Source organism: Numida meleagris, unplaced genomic scaffold (assembly GCF_002078875.1).
Source record: "Numida meleagris isolate 19003 breed g44 Domestic line unplaced genomic scaffold, NumMel1.0 unplaced_Scaffold615, whole genome shotgun sequence".
In the NCBI taxonomy this organism is placed as follows: Eukaryota; Metazoa; Chordata; class Aves; order Galliformes; family Numididae; genus Numida; species Numida meleagris.
This window is the reverse complement of record NW_018364830.1, coordinates 1-4696: the sequence shown is the minus strand read 5'-3', so window position 1 is coordinate 4696 and position 4696 is coordinate 1. Positions and strand designations below refer to the sequence as shown.

At 52.6% G+C, this 4696-nt stretch overlaps 1 pseudogene; it reads right to left on the bottom strand.

The window, feature by feature from the left end:
- Nucleotides 1-2032: 2032 nt before the first annotated feature.
- Nucleotides 2033-4690, bottom strand: LOC110391904 (annotated as a pseudogene).
- Between the last annotated feature and the right edge of the window lie 6 nt (nt 4691-4696).

Here is a 4696-nt window from a genome sequence, read left to right as displayed (position 1 = left end):
AGAGATTTTTGGAATGAATGGAGATTTTGGGAGTGGCTGTAAATTGTTGATGTAAGTAGAGATTCCGGGGTGAGGATGGAGGCTTTGGGGCTGAGTGGAAGTTCTTGGGATTGTTTGGGACTTTTGGGACTGGATGTAGAGGTTAGGGTTGGGTGGCGATTTTGGATCTGGGCAAAGTGGACTAAAAGGAAAGGATTTGAGGCTGAATGGAGATTTGGGGACTGAAAGGAGGATTGAAGAGGATGGGAAGATTCTGGGGGGCAGTGTAGTGGATTTGTGGAGTGAATGAAGATTTTTGGTCAGAATGGAAGTGTTAGGATGGCTGGGTGGAGGTTTTGAGGCTGTCTGTAGAGTTTAGTATCAGATGGAGGTTTTGGAGGCGGGTGGAGATCTTTCGGGTGCATGGAAGGTTTTGTGATGAGTGGAAGTCTGGGGTCTGAATGGAGCTGTTGGGGGCTGACTGGAGCTTTTGGGGGGCTGGTTGGAGATGTTGTGGATGCAAGAAGATCTGGGGAGCAGGTGGAGGATTGGGGGCTGGATGGCGTTCTGGGGACTGGAAGGACGGACAGACAGACAGATAGATTGACAAGGTATGCAGGCAGATAGATGAACAGGCACGTGAAACGATGGAGAGACAGACAGACAGAAGGTGGCTGGACATTTTGTGTGTCCACACTGCATGAGGAGCAAGCGATGAAACAGAAGGAAGATGGATGGATGGACAGGCAATGAAGTGATTCAAACTGCACCCACACTGCCAGCTGAAGCAAAGGTTTAAACTCCGCGCATGGTCTTGCTCACGTATCAGTGTCTGTGCGTGTTTATGTGCGTGTCAGTGTCCGTGCGTGCATTTGCACTGATGCTGCAGTTTAGGAAAGCCAACTTCCAGCTCTTCAAGGAGCCACCACAAGCACTGTGGTGCTTGCACCCAGCAGCAGCTCAGCTTTTCTTCTCACTGACCCCTCCCCGTGGGCTTAGGGAGAGAATCAGAAAAAATAAAAGAAATGTGGAATTCATACGTTGAGGTAAGAACTGTTTACTTAGACAGAAAAGAAACTGAGAAACAGCAGTAATGATAGTAAGATATGTTTATGATTTTCCAAATCTTGTGCTACACAAAGCAGTTGCTCACCACTCAAAGACCAATGGTAGAAGCAGGACAGAATGGGAGGAAAGGAATGTGGGGGAAATCTGTAGGGGATCTGTAGAGCATCCGTAGGAGATGGTAGGGGAGGAAAGAAACGTTTTGGGAGCTCTCTAGAAGAGAGGTAGATTGGGACAGATCAGGGGATCACAGAGAAATGGTGGCGGTGATTTGGAGTGGATTGGAGAGGATTTGGAGGTCTCAAGGGGTGTTAAGATATTTGAGGGGCTAAAGAAGGATTTGGGGGTAAGAGATGAGCATGTAGGGATTTGGTATGACTGGGAAGCATTTGGGGTTTATCTGTGAGAATTTGGGATTGTTAGATTTGGGGAAATTAGCTGGTCTGGGGTTAGAACAGGACATCGGGGAGTCCCAAGCAGGGAATTCAGGGTCTGTCCCCTTTAGGGCACCCCACAAATGAGGCATCTGGGGGGTTCCATCAGCACGGTAACCCAGTGCTCACTTTTGTGTAGATAATGGGGGACAGAGGGGCAGTGGGGGAAGTGGAGGGCTGGGAGCACGGGATGGCAGCTTGCATCTCGGCATAGGTCAGATCCACACTGTCACTGGGGTAACCTGGAGAGACAGGAGGAGAAGGGGATGCCATCATGAGGGTCCCAAGATGCTTGGGCTAGGGTGGGGCCTCTGGTGTAGGTATCTAGGGAGGTGTTTCCCTGAGGGGGAGACTGAATTTCTGCAGGGAATTGGATTTTGGTTCTGTGTGCAACATGTTTCTGGGTCCATCTATGGTTTTGGGGTCCCCATGGGTCATTGGGCATCCTTGTGGCTGCATTTAGAGTCCCTCTACCTGTGGGTTGTGGATGCCCATGGGGTTGTGGGGTTGTTTAGGGCTTGTAGGGCTTCCGTGGGTCTGGGTATTNCTAAAGAAGGATTTGGGGGTAAGAGATGAGCATGTAGGGATTTGGTATGACTGGGAAGCATTTGGGGTTTATCTGTGAGAATTTGGGATTGTTAGATTTGGGGAAATTAGCTGGTCTGGGGTTAGAACAGGACATCGGGGAGTCCCAAGCAGGGAATTCAGGGTCTGTCCCCTTTAGGGCACCCCACAAATGAGGCATCTGGGGGGTTCCATCAGCACGGTAACCCAGTGCTCACTTTTGTGTAGATAATGGGGGACAGAGGGGCAGTGGGGGAAGTGGAGGGCTGGGAGCACGGGATGGCAGCTTGCATCTCGGCATAGGTCAGATCCACACTGTCACTGGGGTAACCTGGAGAGACAGGAGGAGAAGGGGATGCCATCATGAGGGTCCCAAGATGCTTGGGCTAGGGTGGGGCCTCTGGTGTAGGTATCTAGGGAGGTGTTTCCCTGAGGGGGAGACTGAATTTCTGCAGGGAATTGGATTTTGGTTCTGTGTGCAACATGTTTCTGGGTCCATCTATGGTTTTGGGGTCCCCATGGGTCATTGGGCATCCTTGTGGCTGCATTTAGAGTCCCTCTACCTGTGGGTTGTGGATGCCCATGGGGTTGTGGGGTTGTTTAGGGCTTGTAGGGCTTCCGTGGGTCTGGGTATTTAGAATTGTGGGGTGGGGGATTTCCCACAGTGCAGATATGGGATTCCCATGGTCTGGATACGGGTGGTGCACATAAATGGCAGGGGAAGCCATATGGGGCTGGGGGTCATTTGAAGTCCCCATGGTGAAAATTTGGGTTTCCATGTTGATGTCCAGTGCGGGCCCCAAGGGGCAGGTTGGGATTTGGGATCCACTACCACAGGCACTTACCTGGATCTCCAAGTCCTCAGTCACTGCTGGGGGGACACCTGCATCAAAAAGGAGAGGAGGAAGAGTGGGGGTTCTGTGGGGAAAACTAGTGACAGTTGGGGGATGCATAGATGACCTACAGGGGATCAAAGGACAGGTAGGAGATGCTTGGTGAGATCTATAGGGGAAGGAAGAGGATACTTGTGGAATTCAATGAGGGATAGAAAGAGGAGTCAGGGGACACTTGAGAGGATCTATAGGGGATGGAAACCATTGCACTCCTTCCTCACCAGGGCTCTCATCTCTCCGTGTCCAGATACTGCGGGCATCAAGGACGAAGTGGAGGCCCAGGCAGAAGACAAAGACAGCAGCACAGCACCTCACCACCGCCACCACCTGGTTCCCATGGGATGGCCCCTTGGCACCTGTGGGGTCAGTGTGTTTGGGTGTCCTCATCACCGAGCTGGGATGCAGTGACAGTGCCACGCACGGGTGACACTGGGGGTAGACAAACTGGGGTCTCAGACCTAACATGGGTGGCAGGTGTGGGTGTCACCTGCAGCATCACATTATCTACAAGGATTGAGAACACAAATGTGTGGTCGATGAGGTTCTAGGAGTACGTATTGGGGTGCAAACATAGGCCAGGGTCCCAGCAAAGTGGTTGAAGGTGGCTGTGCCCCACCAGTGGGATCGTGGTGCTGGATAGGGGCCAAGCATTCACCTCTGTGCAGGAGGAATGTGACACCATAACCCTCATTCCAGCACTGGGTGGTGATATCAGTCACCACTGCCACATGTTCCCTGGGAAACGCTGAGTGGGGGGAATCTGTGGTTGGTGTGCAGAGAGAAGAGATGGAACTTGGCTCCATGGGAAAAGCTCAGATCCACCCACTGTGCCCAGTGCCCTCACCTGTCACCACCAGTTCCACGGGGTCACTCATATTCGACGTCCACAGTGGCTCTGACACCTGGTACCGACACTGATATGTCCCCACGTCTTCCAGGTTTGTGACAACCAAGGAGAACTCAACTGTATCCTACTCCTCATCTTTTTCCTTGTCAGATCTCAAAGTTCCATTAAACCAGAGCTGGACCCAGGCAGCTGTGTGGGGCAGGTGGCACTGCAGGGTGACAGTGTCCCCCACAGCCACCCCCTGGCTGGGGTGCAGTGACAGGGAGGGTCGGGGCACTAGGACAGGGGACACCAGTCAGCCTTGTCCCTGCACACCCTCCTGGACCCCTCTGATGGCCCCCTCCCCAAGCTCCCCTCCCTCTGTCCCCATTCTCTCCCTGTCCCCATACTCACACTGCTGAGCACTGCTGGCTGCCAACAGACACCAACCTGAAAGGGACATAGTCCTGGTCTCACACAGGGCCAACAACCCCCGTGGCACCATGTCCCCATTGTCACTCACCCAGGATGAGGGCCAGCACCATTGTTTGCATGAGGCAGGATCAGCTTGGGGACAGTGAGACTGCAGTGCGGACAGGGAGTGGCCGGAGAGCTGCTTTCAGTTTCCCTTTTGGACAGGATCCTGTGATCCTGTGATGTCAGCACCTCATGTGTCCCCCAAGGGGTGGGAAGGATGCAGTGGGTTCCTCTGTTTGGTGCCACACATCGATCTGTGCACACAGCCTCTATTGAGGTGACCCACACAGGCAATCACCCGTCGAGTGTCACACCCTCTCCCCAAAGCTCTATTAGTGTGTGTCCGTGCACCATTATCTCCATGGGATAATGATGATCTCCACGAAAACAAAGGAAATATCTATTTTTCAATAGGAATCTAACTATTTTCCCACCAAGTGCACCACTTCCACCTCTCA